Source organism: Capra hircus, chromosome 2 (assembly GCF_001704415.2).
Source record: "Capra hircus breed San Clemente chromosome 2, ASM170441v1, whole genome shotgun sequence".
NCBI classification, from domain to species: Eukaryota; Metazoa; Chordata; class Mammalia; order Artiodactyla; family Bovidae; genus Capra; species Capra hircus.
The window spans coordinates 88,117,301-88,139,308 of NC_030809.1; the positions used below are offsets into that span (position 1 = coordinate 88,117,301).

General features: G+C 38.7%; 1 protein-coding gene and 1 long non-coding RNA gene across 5 annotated transcripts in view; one reads left to right on the forward strand and one right to left on the reverse strand.

Annotated features, from left to right (window-relative positions):
* ORC4 (origin recognition complex subunit 4) overlaps nt 1-17,939 on the reverse strand; it is a 95,499-nt gene extending 77,560 nt beyond the window's left edge. For 3 of the 4 annotated variants that reach the window (XM_018062594.1, XM_018062578.1, XM_005676172.3), the window contains exon 1: nt 17,818-17,937. The gene's annotated coding sequence lies outside the window, so the exon portion shown is untranslated. Of the gene's footprint in view, nt 1-17,817 lie in introns of all 4 variants that reach the window. The other variant, XM_018062609.1, reaches the window with a different exon arrangement.
* The window catches only part of LOC106502907, a 207,456-nt gene continuing 203,641 nt past the window's right edge, over nt 18,194-22,008 (forward strand). The window contains exon 1 of the long non-coding RNA XR_001919523.1: nt 18,194-18,846. This is a non-coding gene — a long non-coding RNA (uncharacterized LOC106502907). The remainder of the gene's footprint in view (nt 18,847-22,008) is intronic.

The following is a 22,008-nucleotide window of genomic DNA, read 5'->3' on the forward strand; positions in this document are numbered from 1 at the left end:
TAACTTATATGCAGAGTACATCATGAGAAACGGTGGGCTGGAAGAAGCACAAGCTGGAATCAAGACTGCTGGGAGAAATCAATAATCTCAGATATGCAGATGACACCACCCTTATGGCAGAAAGTGAAGAGGAACTAAAAAGCCTCTTGATGAAAGTGAAAGAGGAGAGTAAAAAGGTTGGCTTAAAGCTCAACATTTAGAAAACGAAGATCATGGCATCCAGTCCCATCACTTCATGGCAAATAGATGGGGAAACAGTAGAAACAGTGTCAGACTTTATATTTTGGGGCTCCAAAGTCACTGCAGATGGTGACTGCAACCATGAAATTAAAAGACGCTTACTCCTTGGAAGAAAAGTTATGACCAACCTAGATAGTATATTCAAGAGCAGACACATTACTTTGCCGACTAAGGTCCGTCAAGTCAAGGCTATGGTTTTTCCTGTGGTCACGTATGACCACAGGAGAGAGTTGAGAGTGGACTGTGAAGAAGGCTGAGCGCCGAAGAATTGATGCATTTGAACTGTGGTGTTAGAGAAGACTCTTGAGAGTCCCTTGGACTGCAAGGAGATCCAACCAGTCCATACTGAAGGAGATCAGCCCTGGGATTTCTTTGGAAGGAATGATGCTAAAGCTGAAGCTCCAGTACTTTGGCCACCTCATGCGAAGAGTTGACTCATTGGAAAAGACTCTGATGCTGGGAGAGATTGGGGGCAGGAGGAGAAGGGGACGACCCAGGATGAGATGGCTGGATGGCATCATGGACTCAATGGACGTGAGTCTGAGTGAACTCTGGGAGTTGGTGATGGACAGGGAGGTCTGGTGAGCTGCAATTCACGGGGTCACAAAGAGTCGGACAAACTGAGCGACTGAACTGAACTGAATATTTATGGAGAGTGACTTCTGAGGATAGTAGTTTTGATTTTCCCTGGATCACCTGCTCTGGGTGAAGCTAGCTGCCTTGTAAGGAAGACAGTAAGGCAACGTGACAAAGACGTCTTCATAGTAAGGAACTGAGGAGTCAGTAGTAACTTGCCAATAACATGAGTTAACCAGTTCGGATACACATTTTCCACCTCCTGTCAAGCCTTCAGATGACTGCAACTACAGCTAACATCTTAACTATAACCCATGAGACACCAAGAGCCACAAGGATCTATCTAAGCTGTTCCTGAATTCCTGATCCACAGAAACTATGTGGGAAAATAAATATTTTTTTAAGCAATTACTGACTGTAACTATTTTAGAGTAGTTTGCTACATACCAACAAATAAGTAATACCCCTCTCCTTCAGAATTTATTAAAAACATAAAAGTAATGATAATCCAGTTGCTGATACCAAGAATCAGTCATGAATACTGTAAACTTCCTCTTCAAAAAAAAGAAAGAAAAACAAAACGACAAAAATGCCCCAAAATCTAGAGGATATGACCAAGGTAAAACAGAGAAAAGCTTACAATATTTGTGAGATAAAATTTAGTCTTTATCCCTGGTCTCTGGCACAGAGCTTCAGAAACCCTTGCAATTTTCTAAGTGATGAGAGCACCAGGAGGATTTTTTTGCTTTAATATTTGGTTACTGAAACCAGTTATTAACACAGGGATCCTAAAACTCCAGTGATTTCCTGGGTAATAAGAGTATCTTTTGTTCTAATGAGATGACTCAATGGGCTCCTGCATGTGTCCTGCATGAGGGCTAGTCAGCAGGAAGACCAATTCATGATTAGAAGCTTGGAATTTTTGGCCATGCCTCCCTCTGGAGTAGGGAGAAAGGAGTTAATGATTCATTGTAAGAAATGGAGTTAATGGTTCATCATGCCTATGTAATGAAGCCTCCTTCATGAAAATCCCAAAACATACTGGTTTTAAAGAACTTCTGGGTTGGTGAACATGTGAACACTTGAGAAGTGTAGCGGCCACTCTGAGATGGTGTCACAGTTCCACTTCCACTTCCTCATACCCTGCTATATGTATCTTTTCCAAATGATTGTTCCTCAGCTACATCCTTTCATAAAAAACTGGTTATTTAGTAAGTAAAACATTTCTCTGAATTTTATGAGCCACTTGGGCAAATTAATCAAGCCCAAAAAGGGAGAGACAAAACCAGACAAAGCATAAAAAACTTCCAAAGACAAAGCTCACACAAAAACCATAGAGAGAAACAAAGACTCTGACTCAAATATTTATTAGCGAATATGTAAACAAGAGCATCTTTGAAAATGCTAGAAACCTGGTTCTTTAATCTGACATAGGATAGATACCAAAAATCCAGTATAAACAGTTTTGCAAATAAAATCATGAACAGTATGTTCACTGTTGTTATTTGCAAAGTTGTGTCCAACTCTTTTGTGATCCCATAGACCGTAGCCCATCAGGACTCTCTGTTCACAGGATTTCCCAGGCAAAACTGCTGGAGTGGGTTGTCATTTCCTTCTCCAGGGGATGTTCCCAACCTAGGGTTCAAACTTGTATTTCCTGCATTGGCAGGCAGATTCCTTCCCATTGTGCCACCATGGAAGCCCAATATATTCACTACTATCACTACCAATACTTAATAGCTTTCTAGAGAAAACAAGAAACAACAAAAACTCACTAACCCAAGTTTAAGTGGTTCCTATATATGAGTTTAAATATTACCACTCTTTCCAATAAAAGTTAGACTGTAAGATTTCTTTAAAGTGAAAACGCTCAATTTAAGTAACCACACTATCAATTTAATCACTGGAACAAAACGATTATTTACTTTGTTAAATTATGTATGTTTACTGATAGAAATGTACAAATTTGTTAATCAGAGTTTATTGTATAATTAAGCATCTGTAAGTAGCTCTTGTTCAGTGATTAACGAATGGAATATATTATAACAATATTACGGTAGTAAACTATAAAGTTTCATTGTTTAACATTCCACTTATTAAAATTATTAAGTATTATTCTAATATTAGTAAAAAATAACTTAGAGAAATAAAATATCTTTAAAATGCAGCTCTTTCTTAAAACTAAATAAAAAAGATTAAATGACATATCATTTTGGGGACACAAAAGTGTTTCATTTCAGTTGAGACAAATACTTAGGGTTGGTGACATTGTGGTTAATGGAACCAACACACAATAATGTTACAAACACACATTACTAGAAGTCACAATTTCACTGTTTTCTGTTCAGCAATTCCACTTTAAGAATCTACTCAAAAGAAATAATTACAGATATGCACAGTTCAGTTCAGTCACTCAGTTGTATCTGACTCTTTGCGACCCCATGAATTGCAGCACGCTAGGCCTCCCTGTCCATCACCAACTCCCGGAGTTCACTCAAACTCACGTCTATCGAGCTGGTGATGCCACCCAGCCATCTCATCTTCTGTTGTCCCCTTCTCCTCCTGCCCCCTATCCCTCCCAGCATCAGGGTCTCTTCCAATGAGTCAACTCTTCACATGAAGTGGCCAAAGTATTGGAGTTTCAGCCTCAGCATCAGTCCTTCCAAAGAATACCCAGGACTGATCTCCTTTAGAATGGATTGGTTGGGTCTCCTTGCAGTCCAACGGACTCTCAGGAGTCTTCTCCAACACCACAGTTCAAAAGCATCAATTCTTCGGTGCTCAGCTTTCTTCACAGTCCAACTCTCACATCCATACATGACTACTGGAAAAACCATTACCTTGACTAGACGGACCTTTGTTAGCAAAGTAATGTCTCTGCTTTTGAATATGCTATCTAGGTTGGTCATCACTTTTCTTCCAAGGAGTAAGTGTCTTTTAATTTCATGGCTGCAATCACCATCTGCAGTGATTTTGGAGCCCCAAAAAATAAAGTCTGACACTGTTTCCACATCTATTTCCCATGAAGTGATGGGACTGGATGCCATGATCTTCGTTTTCTAAATGTTGAGCTTTAAGCCAGCTTTTTCACTCTCTTTCACTTTCATCAAGAGGCTTTTTAGTTCCTCTTCACTTTCTGCCATAAGGGTGGTGTCATCTGCATATCTGAGGTTATTGATATTTCTCCCAGCAATCTTGATTCCAGCTTGTGCTTCTTCCAGCCCAGCGTTTCTCATGATGTATTCTGCCTATAACTTAAATAAGCAGGGTGACAATATACAGCCTTGACATACTCCTTTTCCTATTTGGAACCAGTCTATTGTTCCATGCCCAGTTCTAACTGTTGCTTCCTGACCTGCATATAGGTTTCTCAAGAGGCAGGTCAGATGGTCTGGTATTCCTATCTCTTTCAGAATTTTCCAGTTTCTTGTGATCCATGCAGTCAAAGGCTTTGGCATTGTCAATAAAGCAGAAATAGATGTTTTTCTGGAACTCTCTTGCCTTTTCCATGATCCAGCAGATGTTGGCAATTTGATCTCTGGTTCCTCTGTCTTTTCTAGAACCGGCTTGAACATCACAAATACTTAACTAAAATGATGTTTAATGTAGCTCTGGCTATGAACAGTATATCCAACAGTAGAAAATTAGTTTTGTGTTTTTTTTTCCCACAACAGAAACACAATGAGACACAACTGCTCTTCAACTATAGTCCTAATGAATTTGCTTTAAGAAACAGCAACAACAACATGCAATTTTTTGTTTAAAAAGGATCAAGCCTCTCTGTCTAGATGGAAGAAGCTTGGAGGTTGACACTCTTGTCCTTACAAGAAAAAAGCTGAACAAAGTAAAAAACAACAACTCGCTGTCGATCCATAAGAGAATAAGGCCATAAGACAAACTGTTTCCTTCAAAATTAGCGACATATGTGCAGATACAGAGGCTGACGGCTTACTGGAGCAGAAGCTAGGAAACATAAATTACACTGAAGCCAGACCCAAGGTATGAAAACCTAAAATGTAATTGACAAACTGCTGGAGACTCAATGTAGTTTAAGTTAAAAACTCCCAGAGGACCCATTCTTAGGGAGGTCTCCAAACTTTACTGAATTTTATCTCCAAGAACCTTGCTAGGTTCTCAGAGAAGACCAGGGAAATATCTCCTTTTGCTTCAAAAGGTGTAAGGGAAAAGTACCAATACTGAAATACATCCAAGAGCATTCTGTCCTCTTTAACAGGGCTTGCCCCAATACGAAACTATTTACCAGCGCCTTAATGACCTCAGGGGAAAAAATATAGAATTCTAGAGAAGGCAATGGCACCCCACTCCAGTCCTCTTGCCTGGAAAATCCCATGGATGGAAGAGCCTGGTAGGCTGCAGACCATGGGGTTGCTACTAGTCGGACACAACTGAGCGACTTCACTTTCCTTTTTCACTTTCATGCATTGGAGAAGGAAATGGCAACCCACTTCAGTGTTCTTGCCTGGAGAATCCCAGGGATGGGGGAGCCTGGTGGGTTGCTGTCTATGGGGTCGCACAGAGTCGGAGGTAACTGAAGCGACTTAGCAGCAGCAGTAGCCCCTTGTAGTCTTCTTGGCTCATCTAAAGAGCTTAATGTGTGTTATGTTGGAGGGTGGAGGAAGGGAGCTGAGAGGCAATGTAACCAAAGAATGAATCAAAACGAAATAACAGAAATGAAAACAGTGGCACAGGAAAAAATGATACAATTGATATGCTAAAAATGTAGTAATGATTAGATAAAGAATGTTATAAAGGACAGAAGTGATGAATTGGAAACATTCTGTTAAATGACACATACTGTCTGTTAAACAGTATAGGTATAGTTTTATTTGAAAGTGGACCTGGATTGCTTATAAATCTATACTGCAAATACTACAGCAACCACTGAAAGAAGTTTTTAAAAAGTATAATTTATAGCTTGAAAGAGGAAAAGAACCTGAATGCAAAATGCCTGGTTAAAACCAAAGAAGGCATTTACTCTATCAGTAATGACTTTATATGTCAGCGATCTAAATAAATAGACTAATGAAAATAGTAGGTAAAAAAAAAAACAAGCAACAACCTTATGTTCTCTATAAAAAATCACCTTTAATAATGACACAAAGTACAGAAATGGAAGAAGACATACAATAATCCAAAAAGAGTTTAAGTAACTATATTAAATTTAGATTAAGCAAGCAGCAGCACCAGGAATAAAGACACATTACTACTGATAAAGTAATTAACTCCCCAATAAGACAATACATATTCTTCTGAAGTTCACACATCACATTCACCAAGACAGACTGTATTCTGGGCCATGTGTGCTGGTCACTCAGTCGTGTCCGACTCTGTGCAACCCCATGGACCGTAGCCTGCCAGGCTGCTCTGTCCATGGGATTCTCCAGGCAAGAATACTGGAGTGGGTTGCCATTCCCTTCTCCAAATCTGGGCCATAAACACAACTAAAACTTTTAAGAATAGAAATTATGTTAAAGTATATTCTAATACCATGATGGAAATAAACTAGAAATGAATAATAAAAAGATAGCTTAAAAAAATAACAATACAGAGTTTAAAGGTCACAAAAGAAAAGTCAAAACCTTATATGACAACGCTTTTTGTGTGTCTGAGTTCAAAGTCATTCCAGATGCCTTAGACAGCCAAATGTCTGATCTCCAGATAACTGAGGCATTTCCATACGTAGATAATATTCTGTTTTAGAGCATTCTGCTGCAAGGGACTAGTGCCTGCATACCCAGGGGATGACCTGGTCTACACAGGCTTCATAGGCTATGGCAAGACCAGTCTGCTATCCAAGCTCTGCAGTGAAAGCCCTGATGGCATTGTGTTCACCACAGGTCTTAAAAGCAGTGCCATTTCCAAATGCCATCTTGAACGTCAAAGAACTTGGAGGAGAGAGTGGCCAAGATGGCAGAGTACAAAGATCCTGAGCTTACCTCCTCTCATGAGAACACCAAAATCACACTAATCGCAGGAACAATCATATATGAAAAAGACTGGAACCTGCCAAAAAAGACCTTCTACAACTAAAGACATAAAGAAGGAGCCACAAGATGGGTAGAAAGGCAGACTTGTGATATAATCAAATCACATTTCCCCCAAGTAGGTGACCCACAAAATGGAGAATAATTATATTGCACAGGTTCTACCATAGGCATGAGAGTTGAGTTCCATGTCAGCTCCCAAGCCTAGGGGTCCAGCACCAGGAAGATGAGCCTGGAGAGCGTTTGGCTTTGAAGGCAAGCAGGTTTAATTGCACAAGCCCCACAGGGCTGGGAAAAATTCTTGAAAGGTGAATACAAAAAACCATGCGCACTGGGATCCAGGACAAAAACAGTAACTTGACAAAGCCAGGGTCAGACCTACTTAATGATCTCAGAGTCTCCTCCAGAGACAGCAAGAGGCTGCAGCTCACCCTGGGGACATAAGACACTGGTAACTGACATATTTGGGAACATTTAACTACATGTACCCTAATGTTCATTGCAGCACTATTTACAATAGCCAGGACATGGAAGTAACTTAGATGTCCATCAACAGAATAGATAAGGAAGTTGTGGTACATATACAAAATGGAATATTACTCAGCTAAGAAAAGAAATGCATTTGAGTCAGTTCTAATGAGGTGAATGAACATAGACCCTATTATACAAAGTGAAGTAAGTCAGAAAGACAATGTCATGTATTAATGCATATATATGGAATCTACAAAGACAGCATTGATAATCCTACTTGCAGGGCATCAAAGGACACACAGACATTTTGGACACAGTGGGGGAATGAGTGAGTGGGATGATTTGAGAGAATAACATTGAAACATATACATATGCTTCAAAAAACAGATAGCTAATGGAAGTTCAGTGTATGATGCTGGGATCACAAAACCAATGCTCTGTGACAAGATAGAGGGGTGGGATGGAAAAGGAGGTAGGAGGGGGTTTCAAGAGGGTCAGGACATACATAGACCTAATGGTGATTCATGTTGACATATGACAAACACCATCACAATGATGTAAAGTAACTTTTTATCTTCTAATTTTAAAAAATAAATAAAAATGAAAACTAAAAGCTGGTTCTTTGAGAAGATAAAATAAACTTTTAGCCAGACTCATCAAGAAAAAGCAGACCCAAACTAACAAAGTCAGGAATGAAAACAGACAAGTTACAACCGACACAACAAAAATATAAAAGATCATAAGAGACTACTACTACAACCAATTTTACGCCACTAAAATGGAAACAATTCCATTTCCCATCACATCAAAAACAATAAAATACCTGGGAATAAACCTAACTAAAGAGGCAAAAGACTTGTACTACAAAAACTATAAGACTGATGAAACAAACTGAAGATGACCCATAAAGATGGAAAGATATAACATGTTCTTGAATTGGAAGAATCAATACTGTTAAAATGACCATACTACCCAAGGCATTTTACAGATTCAATTAAATCCCTATTAAATTACCAATGGTATTTTTCACAGAACTAGAATAAACAATTTTAAGCATCGCATGGAAACATAAAAGACCCTAAAGAGCAAAAACAATCTTAAGAAAGAATACTTAGAGGAATCATGCTCCTTGACTACAGACTATGTTACAAAAATACAGTAGTGAAAACAGTACTGTACTAGCACAAAGAGAGACACAAAGGTAAATGGAGCAGGATAGAAAGTCCAGAAATAAATGCCCACACCTCTGGGCATTAGCCTGATGAATTAATCTATGACAAAGGAGGCAAGAATATATACTGGAGAAAGTCTCTTCAGCAATTGGAAGTGGGAAAGCTAGACAGCTACATGCAGAAGAATTAAATTAGAACATTCTCTAAAATCATATACGAAATAAGTTCAAAATGGGTTAAAGAGGAAAACATAGGCAGAACAGTCTTTGACATAAAATTAGCAACAATATTTTTTGGATCTCCTAGAGTGGCTCAGATGGTAAAGCGTCTGCCTACAATGTGGGAGACCCAGGTTCGCTCCCTGGGTTGGGACGATCCCCTGGAGAAGGAAACGGCAACCCACTACAGTATTCTTGCCTGGAAAATCCCATGGGCGGAGGAGCCTGGTAGGCTACAGTCCATGGGGTCTAGAAGAGACACAGACACAACTGAGGGACTTCACTTTCACTTTCAGAGCAATGGAAATAAGAGCAAAAAAAAAAAAGCAAATGATACCTAATTAAATTTAAAAGCTTTTGTACATCAAAGGAAGTCATAAACAAAATTAAAGGACAAGCGGACTAGGAAAATATATTTGCAAATGATGGAACTGACAATGGATTAACTTCCAAAATATATAGCATAAAACAAACAAATAAACAAAAACCCAGTCAAAAAATAGGCAAAAGACCTAAAGAGACGTTTCTCCAAAATAGGTACACAGATCTCCAACAGGCACACGAAAAAATGCTCAACCCAGTCAACCGTTAGAGAAATAAAATTCAAAACTACAGTTTATAAGCTATTACTTTATGCAGAGACTTCTGCACAATAAAGGACAGAAACAGTATGGACCTAACAGAAGCAGAAGATATTAAGAAGAGGTGGCAAGAATACACAGAAGAACTATACAAAAAAGATCTTAATGACCCAGATAACCACAATGGTGTGATCACTCACCTAGAGCCAGACATCCTGGAGTGTGAAGTTCAAGTGGCCTTAGGAAGCATAATCATGAACAAAGCTAGTGGAGGTGATGGTTGAGCTATTTCAAATCCTGAAAGATGAGACTGTTAAAGCACTCATTATACCAGCAAATTTGGAAAACTCAGCAGTGGCCACAGGACTGGAAAATGTCAGTTTTCATTCTGATCCCAAAGAAGGGCAATGTTAAAAGAGTGTTCAAATTACTGCACAAGTGCACTCATTTCACATGCTAGCAAACTAATGCTAATACTCCTTCAAGCTAGGTTTTAATACTACGTGAATGAGAACTTCCAGATGTACAAGCTGGATTTTGAAAAGGTAGAGGAACCAGAGATCAAAATGCCAACATTCATTGGATCATAGAAAAGCTATAGAATTCCAGAAAAACATCTACTTCTGCTTCATTGACTATGCTAAAGCCTTTGAATGTGTAGATCACAACAAACTGTGGAAAATTCTTCAAGAGATGGGAAAAACAGACCACTTGATCTACCTCCTGAGAAACCTGCATGTAGGTCAAACAGCCAACAGTTAGAACCAGATACGGAATAACAGACTGGTTCCAAACTGAGAAAGAAGTATGTCCCGGCTTTACATTGTCACTCTGCTTATTTAACTTCTATGCAGAGTACATCATGTGAAATGCCAGGCTGGATGTAGCACAAGCTGGAATCAAGACTGTGGGGAGAAATATCAGTAACCTCAGATATGCAGATGACACCATCTTTATGACAGAAAGTGAAGGGGAATTAAAGAGCCTCTTGATGAAGGTGAAAGAGGAGAGTGAAAAAGCTGGTTTAAAACTCAACATTCAAAAAATGAGATCATGGCATCAGGTCCCATCACTTCATGGCAAATAAACGGAGAAACAATGGAAACAGTGAAGGATTTTATTTTCTTGGGCTCCAAAATCACTGAGGATGGTGAGTGCAGCCATGAAATTAAAAGACACTTGCTCCTTGGAAGAAAGGCAATGACAAACCTAACAGCATATTAAAAAGCAGAGACATGACTTTCCAGACAAAGGTCCATTCCGTCAAAGCTATAGTTTCTCCAGTAGTCATGTACAGATGTGAGAGCTGGACAATAAAAAAGGTGGAACACGGAAGAACTGATGCCCTTGAACTGTGGTGCTGGAGAAGACTCCCTTGAACAGCAAAGAGGTCAAACCAATCAATCCTGAAGAAAATCAACCCTTATCATTCACTGGAAGAACTGATCCTGAAGCTCCAATATCTGGCCACCTGATGCAAAGAGCTGACTCACTGGAAAAGACCCTGATGTGGGAAAGATTGAAGGGAGGAGGAGAAGAAGACAACAGAGATGAGATGATGAAGAATGGCATCACCAACTCAATGGACACGAGTTCGGGAGATGGTGAAGGACTTGGAATCCTGGCATGCTGCAGTCCATGGGGTTGCAGAGTTAGACACACCTGAGTGACAGAAAATGAGTTATCACCTCACATAGGTCAGAATGGCTATCAACAACAGTCTACAAGCAATAAATGTTGGAAATGGTGTGTAGAAAAGGGAATCCCCTTACATTGTTTGTGGGAACGTAAGTTCCACAGCCAGCATGGAGAACAGTAGGTAGAGTACTTTAAAAAATAAAAATAAAGTTACTATATGATCCAGAGATGTGACTCCTGTGTATATTTCTAGAAATATCATTTATCACTGGGGATCAAAACGACAATCTATACCTGTAAGAATGATTAAATCCAGAACTTCCCATTGGCGAAGTGGATAAAAATCTGCCTGCTAATATTGAGGACACTGATTCCCGGTCTGGGAAAATTCCACGTCTTGGAGCAACTAGGCTTGTGGCCCACCACTACTGAGCCTGTGTACTGCAACTACTAAAGTTCAGGTACCCTCGAGTCCACACGCCTAGAGCCTGTGATCCACAACAATAGAAGCCACTGCAATGAGAAGTCCATACACCACCATGAAAAGTAGTACCTGCATGCCACAATTAGAGAAAGCACAGCCAATAAACAAATTAAGTGACTAAATCAAAACAATGGATTGTTTGGATCAAATGCTAGGATGCTGCTGCTGCTAAGTTGCTTCAGTCACGTCCAACTCTGTGTGACCCCATAGACGGCAGCCCACCAGGCTCCGTCGTCCCTGGGATTCTCCAGGCAAGAACACTGGAGTGGGTTGCCATTTCCTTCTCCAATGCGTGAAAGTGAAGTCGCTCAGTTGTGTCCGACTCTTAGCGACCCCATGGTCTGCAGCCTACCAGGCTCCTCCGCCCATGGGATTTTCCAGGCAAGAGTACTGGAGTGGGGGTGCCATTGCCTTTTCCAATGCTAGGATGACATGAAGTAATTAGAATTCTGATTTACTGCTGACTGGAGTGCAAAATGGTATGTACACTCACTTTGGTAGGCAGTTTGGAAGTTTCTTACAAAACTAAATGTACTTATCACATAATCTAACAATCAGGAACGTTGTTATTTTACCCAGGTGAATTAAAAACTTTTGTCCACACAAAGACTTGCATCTGAATGTTTATGACAACTTCTGTCATAAATGCCAAAATCTGGAAGACCAAGATGTCCTTCAGTGGGTATATGGATAAACAAACTGTGATACATCCATCAGATGAAATATTCAGTGCTAAAATGAACTGAGCTATCAAGTCATGAAAAGAAATGGAAAAGACTTGGGAGGCATATTGCCAAGGGAAAAAGACAATCTGAAAAAGGTAGACACTGTATGATTCCAACTATATGACAATTTTGAAAAAGCAAAACTAGGGAGATCATGAAAAAATCATTAGTTGCCAAGAGTTCAAGGCATGAATGGGAGAACAGAACACAAGGGACTTTTAGAGAAGTTAAACTATTCTGTATGATACCGTCAGGGCAGATATATGTCATTACACATTTGTCAGAACCCATAATGTTAAATTCAAAGAGGGAACCTTAATGTAAGCTATAAACTTTGATTAATAATTATATATCAATACTGGTTCATCATTGCAACAAATGTACCACACTAAGGTTAGATATTAATAATAAAGGAAACTAGGTTATAGTAAGATGAGCTGGGTGAGTGTGGCTATATAGCAATTCACTGGACTCTATACTCAATTTTTCTGGAAAACAAATCAAAACCCCCATATTCATTAAAAAATTTAAAAGAAAGAAAAAAAGGCACACTCAAAGTCAAAATCTGTGAAAATATCAGGTGGGAATAAAATCTTATAAAAGATTTGTGAAAATGAAATGTAAGAACAAAGGCAGTCTAAGTCAGTAAGACAGATAATCTATAAAATGAAGAAAAAAAAAATGTACAGGCAAAATCTGCTTTAGCAGATTGTTACCCTACAGGAATATCTGCAAAACAATGAACGCTAATTCAAGGGAAATGCTAGCTACTCTAAAGCTACTTTAAGATTAATTCATCTGTTTGTTGTTGTTTTTAAAAATCAGATGCTGGAAGAGCATTTATATAGGGAAAGCGAAATTTTTTAATATTTTATTTTAAAGAGAACACTGATCAAGGCATTATACAGGAACACAGCTCCCAGAGGCTGGCAGATTTCTGTAATATAAAGCAAATAAGTATCATGATATTTTATACAAGTATGTAATACAATGGAAAGATGCTAGCTAAATATTATTTCTTTTAAAAGTATACAACAAAACTCTATAATCCAGTTTTGTTAATAAATGTACAGAAACAGGCAAAAAAATACTGAAATAACATATATCAACATCTTAACAGAATTATTTATGAGTGTAGAGATTATAGGTGAATTTCAGTTTTTACTTTTACACTGAATTTATATTAATTTTGGGGAACTTAAAAAATAATCATGTTGCATACTTAATGTATCTTATGATTTGAGAATACAAAGTAATCAATAGTAACTATAACAACAAAATTTTAACTTTTAAAAAGCATGTCACAGATAATTATTTCAACATAATTTTTAAAATACATTATGCCATCAGACATTGCATCAAAGTGCGGCTATAACACAGCTGGACATAATACAAACCAACAGGTTTGAAAGAAAATATTTTAGGTATTTATTCATTATAAACTAAGTTGATGTAGATATATATGGAACTATTAGGAGAAGTGATTATTTTAAGAGAGCAGTATAAGTTGACATTTCTGGGTCATCCATATAAAAAGTGCTTATTTTTATACACTGTGGAAAGATTAAGGAAAACTGAAAACGTGCATGAGTGTGTCCAAAGAAAACTAACACACTTAGAATTTTAATCTTGTCAAATCTGACTTCAATCTTCATACTTCATTACACAAAACGTCATAGTAATCTCAATTCCATTATTAATCAAAGAAGCAGTATAAAATACAAAAAACAAAGACTTTATTGGAGGTGAAGAGAAAGAAAGAGAACTATGTGAGATTAAGGGGAAAATAATAGAAAAAATTAGCAATCTCAACACATGCTTGTGTGAAGATAACTATCTAAGCCACACTAGGAGTGAAAAGGGGAAAACAAATTTAAGTAAAAGAATGAGGAACGTGAGAGTGAAAGTGTTAGTTGCTTACTCATGTCTGACTCTTTGCGATCCCATGGACTGTAGTCTTTCAGGTTCCTCTGCCCATGGAATTCTCCAGGCAAGAACACTGGAGTGGGTAGCCATTCACTTCTTCAGGGGATCTTCCCGATCTAGGGATTGAACCTGGGTCTCCTGTACTGTAGGCAGATTCTTTACCATCTTTATATTCTTTACCAGGGAAGCCAACTATCTATACCAAGTTTCATCCACCTCCTAGTTTATAATGTTCAACTCATATCTTATTTTCCCATTAAAGCATTAGTACAATACACAAGGCTATCTAGACTCATCAGCCAATCCTGTTCAAATAAGATAAACACATAACATAGCCAGTATTTTAGTTTGGGTTAAAATTCATTGACAGAACCATCTCCAAAAGGCCTGCAGTGCTAAAATGATCAAAATTAAGCAGAATCCCTTACTCCACTCCATCAGAAGACAAGTGGTTCCAGAGAGGATAATACAGAAAGATCCTACACTAAGAGACAGCAAGCACAGTAGAGGGTGAGAGTATCAAAGAATTAAAAAAAAAAAAGAATGTTGAGATTCCTGAGCTCTGTTTTCACCTGGTTCTCAGAGCACTGGAAATCAGGCTTATACCTTGATACCTTATACCAGGAGCAAGAGGCAATACTGACCTTTAGAACTGGGTAATTTCTCCATTGTGAGTGGCTTCCCTATGCACTGTAGGATGTTCAACAGCACCTGCAGCATCTATCCAGTGGTTTTCTGTAGCAACCCATTTCTGATAACCAAATGTGTCTGAGACACTGACAAATGTCTTGGGGAGATCATACTGAAACAGCTAAGAACCACTGACTCTAAGGCAGAAAATTAGACAATCCTTCTTGTTGGACTCTTACTAGCCCAAGAGAAAAAAAACTTCCAAATACCTAAAGGAACTTTAAGGAAATTGATATTTGGGTTTCCCAGCCAAATTTTTCCACAGTGAGAACCATCAACAGCTAGCAAACCTTAGCTAAGTTAAGAGAGGCATGAAATGTTTCCAATGTTCCTTACAAAAATTTGAACACAATCAAGGATCACAACAGAGCCAAGGAAAGCCTCTAAAGTGAGACTAAAATACATCAACACAAAGAATAACTTAGAAAACACAGAGTGCACAGGGAGAATAAACCACAAAACAAAACTTTAAACCCATAAATGCCGTGGGGGGGGGGGGAAATATAAAGATCAAAAAATGGTACTGAAAATAAAAAAAAAAAAATAGGAGAAATGAAAGTCCCAAGGTTTGAAAAATCAAGTACATTTCCCAGAAAGTGTAAAGCAAAAAACTGGAAAAATATGAAAAATGGGAGAAAGGAAATAGGTCCAGCAGTATAATGTCTAATTGCAGGTACAAGAAACACTGAGGTAGGGAAATTACAGAAAATGAATCACGAACTTTAGAGCTGAGGGATACAGGTTGCTAGGCTGAAAGAAGTCATGAAATGTATATAAATTTCTATGGACTCATGAATTATCTCACATTACTGTGATGTTTCAGAACACTATATAAAACAAAGATAAGAATCTATAAGCTTCAAACAAAAAGGTTGCAGAAGCTTCCATAGGGGAGAAGAAAGTGAAATGCAGCATTAAAAACAAGAAAGGAGTCAAATTTTTATCAAAGACTAAGAATTTCTCCTCAAATCTGAAGAGAAACATTACCAATTTAGAATTCTACACCCAGTCAAACTAACAGAGTACAGTAAAGACAGTTTCAGGAACATAAGGCCTCACAACATTCAACTCTCAAATAGCCAATAAATTTTTGAAAAACTGCTCAACCCCATTAACAATCAGGAACTGCAAATTAAAATAATAACATAAAGCTAGTTTCATCAGATTGGCAAAAACAAAAGCTACCAACTGTTTTCAAAACTGTAGAAAAAAGGATCATACATTGTTGGGGGGAGTATAAATTGATATATTCACTTTAAAAAGTTTGGGATCGTCTACATTCTGCAGAAATGCATGCTACGTATATAAAATGCATGCTTAAGATTACACAGAGTTGTACTATTTCTAAGCGCTAAAAACTAGCCACAATCCAAATGTCCATAATACTAGACTAGTTAAATTAATTGTGTATGTTCACAAAATGACTTACTACACTATAATCACTTATAAACATTACTACCAGCAATGAAAATACATGAACTAGACTTAACAGGACTGACTGAAAATGATACATAACATGTAATTCAGTTACATACAGGATATATTTTTTTTAAAGGCAAAACCAATCTATATTGTTTAGGAATGCTGACAAAGGTGGTTAAAAAATACTTGAAATAAAAATGAAGGGGACAGCAATGTTCTAATTCTTCATTTTGATACAGAATACTGTGTTCACAATTATTCATTATACTGTATATCTGTGGCTTGTGCATTTTTCCACATTCTGTTTACTAATCATTAGAACTAATCATTATATTTTATAACTATGATTTGTACACTCTTTTGCACATTTAGTGTTTTGACGCAAAAAAACGATCTAAAGTTTGTTATCTATGGCACTTTTATGGCTCTGCTATAATTTTTTGTTCTAAAGTGTCATATATTTGGTTTCAATAGAAACAAAACTTTAAGGCACCAGAGTCCAGTTTTTATTCCATTTGATAGGATTATTGCACACACGGAAAGTGGTAAAAGCATTAGTCAGTGGTGCATAAACAAAATTCAGTGTCAAAACATACAAGACGACTAAGCAGTAACTTTACCTGATAGCATACCCTAAAAGAAATCACTACAGAATTAAGTAATACAAACACAATAAACATGAGAAATTTCAGAGTCTTGGGTTTAAAAAAAAGTTTACAAAAAATCATAACTGAAAGACTGAAATGGTTTTATTTATGATTTTATGGACAGAATGTGAGAAAGAAACAATGCTATTTTACTTACAACAATTATTAATGAAAACTCGTCTTTTTTAAACACTCTGAATTAACATGAGGGAACTATTACTTCCAGCAAAAACAGTAGCATTTGAGAAACCAACGGCTCTAAATCTGAGGCTAGTAACCAAAGAAACTAAAAACATCCTTTTAAAAATCTCGCATCTACACTAAAGGGAAAAGTTTGATGATGTCCACTTCTCTATCAACGATTACTAAGACACAATATCAAGAATTACACAATTCCATACCCCCCTTCTGAGAAATGCTACAGGCATTTTGTTGCGGAAACCACGCGAGACACGGAGGGAAATTCTACTGAAGAACCAACTGCCTGCTTGCTCCCTCCTCAAAGCCACTCCAGAATTTCTGTGAGGTTAACGAAATAAGGACTGATGGTAGTAACACCCAATATAAACAGTACATCCAATGACAGAAGTTGCCAAAATTCACACAGTTTGTTTCTCTCCCTGGACAGGTGCCCCACTGTGAGGTGAAGAAGCAGTTAACAGAGTCATCTGCTGAGGGTTCTGAGATCCCATTTCTCTCTTACACCTGGACCATCACATTTCTCACCATCACCGAGTGCAGTCACCACATGCCACAGATTTAGGTTCATGAGCTCATCTACGCTCCCTACGCTAGTCCAGGATTCGCCGCCGGCTGGCTCAGAGGGAAGCCACGAGACGGAAGGAGCCCGCCTAGATTCTGGCCTGTCTGGCCTAGATAAGCCTGCCCCCCTTCCCGCATTCCCAGTCTCTAAAGCGTTCCATCCTCTCCTTTTCGATTCGCCTTTCGCCACAGGCGCCCAAGGCTTACGTTTTGGGGCTAGTCCACTCCAGGTTACCTCTCATGGAAAAGTTATCTCTTACCAGGGCAGAGCCGGATTCCGGAGACGGTGGCAATCGCTTCACAGGTTCCTCTCTCAGCGTTCTCGGCTCTGCTTCACCTGCAGCTGCCAACGAATTCACCGACTCCCGGCATGCCCCGCGCAGGCACCGCCTCCCCACCCCGCCCCTCTCCCGTCCAAACACGTGACCTCCTTTAGCCTCCGTCCACGCCCACTTCCGTTCCTCCACTTTCCCTTAGGAGGGAGGAGGGGACTGGGGGTGTTAAAGAGTAGCGACTTCCTCCTACTCTCCGCCCCCGCCTCTCTACCCCCTGCTACAATGTCTTCCGGGTCGCGATCGCCTCGGAGCCTTCTGGGAAACCATCTCATTTCCTCCCCTCCCCCTCCTCCTGCCTTCAACCAACCAGCCTCCCGTCAGAGAGGGACATGCGCAGTGAGTGCCTCCCGTCTCTTCTACCCGAACCCCCCTCCCCCCCCCAAGCAGAGAGACCCCAGCAGCAGCAGCAGCTGATGATGAAGAGAGAGGCAGTGGCAGAGGGGGGGCACCTTTTATTTCTATTTTTAAAGGGACAGGACACTAATTTTATCCCACTTCAACCTTGAATTGAGGGGGGTGGGGGGAAGGCGGCTGAGTTCCTTCCCCCACCCTCCAGCCCTGAGACCTGAGAGGGGGATTGAGCCTGAGAGAGAAGGAGAAGGAGTTTCTTCTTCTTCGAAAACCCCCATCCACGACTCCTACCCCCTCACCCCTCCACTAGCCTCTCTCCCGAGCCCCCTCCATCCTCCTCCTCTTTGGCCGTGAGAGGAGAGAAAGAGACCAAAAGCCTCTTAGCAACACAGACCCTTCTCTGCTGTTGCTGCTGCTGCTGCTACTGCTGCTGCTGCTTGGCCCTGGCTGGAGACATCTCACTACACCCAGGAGCAGCCACTTCCCCAGCTCTCCTCCTCCTTCGCCTCCTCCTCCTCCTCCACTCCCCCCCCCCCCTTTATTACCCTTTGTGTCATCCTCCACAGCTCCAGGGAAGGCACTCAAAAGTGGGGGGCAGAAAAGGTAAGTGTGTCTGTGGGGGCTTCATTGCCTTCCTCTGGCTCTGACTTTAACTCCGGGGCAACAGTAGCACCAAACCACATACGCAGTGGAGCTCCGGGGTGAGGAGGGGGTGGTGCTGGGGGGGGGTGGTGAAGGAGGGGTTGGAGTGGGGAGGGGTGTGTGAGGTGGGTGCCCATCCTGTCAGAGGAGGAAGGGCACTTTTTATTTTTATTTGCTGTTGTCAAAAGTGGTTTCTCTCCTCCAGCTAACATCTGATTGTGTCTTGCTCCAGTGGGGGAGAATACAAAAACAACCCCCTCCTTCCTCCAATGAGGCGCCAGGGAAAGAGACAGAAAGAGGCACACTTTCTAGATGTCACTTTAAAAAAATCATTTGGAGAGCTTTTTTCCTTTTTCCCTAGGAAAAGCTCCACTGCATTTGTTTCTGAGTGGGAAAATGTCGGGATCTGGATTGTATCGGAACTGCTTATCCATTTGTAGACCTGAGTGTTTTCCCCTTTTTGGTTCTGTATGTGATTTGGATATTGACTTCAGTGTTGGAACAGATTGATTGGTTTTTGCTTCCTGGGTTTAATTTTCCTTTTTTTTTGTTTTGTTTGACTTGCATAGAAAATTTCAAAATTTGGGTTGATAGAGGCCTTTGGTTAGGTTTTGACTTGTATTACTGCTTTTTTTGTTTAATGTTTGTTTCATGTATCAGCATATTAAAGTTAAAAGGTTAAAATGCTTTAAGTTAAATATCACTGGTATTGTTTCTCCCTGTATATGGTCGTGATATTTATTTTACATAAGATGAGAATATTATCTATTTTATAATTAATCTGAGTATTTTTCTAATCTTTGTAACTTGTCTGAACAAGTAATCCCCATTGAAAACTTTTATGTTGTTCTGACTTTATGGAAGGCCAAACCTCTCCATCAATAGTTTGCTGAATTGGTACCACTTGCAGTTTTAACTGAATTATTTATTTACTGTTGTAAATTGAGATGAGTTTTTCATCTCTGGGGGGTACTGAACCAGATTGCTCACTATATGTGAAAGGATACAAATTCCTAAAATGTTTTCATAAGTCAAGGAAATCATGATGGTATAGTTAGTACATGCATTGTAGTGAGATATAAATTGAAAGATAAATCAGATTTAGGTTTATAAAGGAACAGTCTTGATAAAAATAACTATTTTTCATTTTTACATGGTATGTTCTCAGTGAATGGTTTTCAAATTCAGTACTGTATTTGATTTCAGAAATGCTAGAAAGTATGTTTCTGATGTAGGCCTTTTACTAGAGCTTACATTAGAAAGTGGTATTTTGTTTCATATGTACATTTCTTTATCCTTTCCTTAAAGATGGATGCACACATTCACACACATACAATCTCTCTCTCTCTCTCTCACAGGCACACACATACACACCCTTTTCTTATAACTGCATTGGTATCTCTGATCCCATAATTTATGTCAGCAAAAAATATTCTCCTGTAAAGTAGCAATTTTGTGATCAGACTGGCAATGTGAAAACAGCAATTTGATCAACTAGAAAGGATTGAAGAAAAATAAATCTAGAAGGATATTTGACACAAATATTAAAAAGACATGATAATACTTTTAATTTTTTAATTTTCTTGATGGTAAAGCGAAAACACAATATATTTACACTTTAGAGACAGGAAAGCGTTGCATATGTAGAAGCTTGTTCTGTAAAATTTTAATTACCAACTGTGTGCAAAAGTAGACATTTACACAGGGGAAGGAAAAGCTGTGTAGCAATAAACAACATGGTCCTATTTCTCTCCTTTCTGTTGTGAATTTGAACAATTTCTTACCTTTCTCTGAAGTGTAATTGGTGCACTTTGGCAGAAATCTGTGCCAAGTTCAAGTTTGTCTCCCAATAATAGTATTTCAGATCCACCTAGGATTTCTTGTCCTCACCTTAATACCTCAGCAACCTTAACATAAAAGACGGAAGTAGAATATAATGAAGAAATAACTTTTAAGTAAAGTGAATTGAGTAGGTTATTGGGGTGCTAGTTTCCCAGTAGGCAGCTGAGAGAAAATTTATAGCTTGATTATAATACTTTACTTACTTTCTGTTTTTATTTAAAAACATTTCTTATTCCACCACCCTCAGGGTAACCCTATATAGTTTAAAGATTCTAGACTGCCTCTAAGTTGAAAAATGACTTACCTTTAAAAAAGCTGTTTATTTTCTTATGGCTTGTTTTTTACGTATTAAGATATATTTTAGAGTTGTAAGTTTCATGGAGGTGGTATCTTGGAGGTCATTTTATCCAACGCTTCATTTTCCATATTGCGGGAGTTCAGAGAGTTGCAGAAGCTTATACAGAGTTCCAAGGCCTGAAAGTAAACAGCACATGGACCAGAGAACTCTGGTCCCTTGACATTCGCTAAGCTACACTATCTCATTTTCTTTTATCAGGAATAAAACTATTGTGCACATGACACTGAAGGTGTTTATATGGGGTCATATTCTAGTAATATTAAAATAAATAGCTATAAAACTGTAATTTTGTCCATTTACAATTCAGTAATTTGTTGTTGATTTTTTTTTAGGGGGTACTGATTCCTCTCATTGTGGATTGTGACTGTTTTGAGGATTATTTCAGCCTTCCCTAATGGTTATTTCCCCCCCTGCACTTCTAGTTAACCAGTGAATATACTTCTTACTCCTGTATTAAGCTATATATATATATATATGTATATGTATATATATATATGAAAAATGCATATTGTATTATAAATGCTTTTTTATGAAACTTGCTCTATGAACTACTTAAGTAAGACTAAATTTTTTTTTCTTGTTAGCATTTATATCCCCGACAGCACAGTTTTCAGTACACAGTAGGTCCTAATGGTTGTTTGTCATATTTGATATTATAGTTAGACATATTTGAATTTCTTGACTCTTAGATGTAGAATTTCTTCATTTTCTTCCTTTTTCCTTTCCTTCCTGCTACAGTGTATTCACTACCATGATTTTTTTTCTTTATCTTTACTATGGTTCTCACTTTTTCTAGTGGCCAAATTAAATCCTGTTAACAAATAGTACTCATAAGAAGTAAAAACATATTTTGTACAGGATGCGATTTGACAAAAATGATTTATTTTAAATAAGGGATTAAAAAATTCCAATTAAGAGTGTAC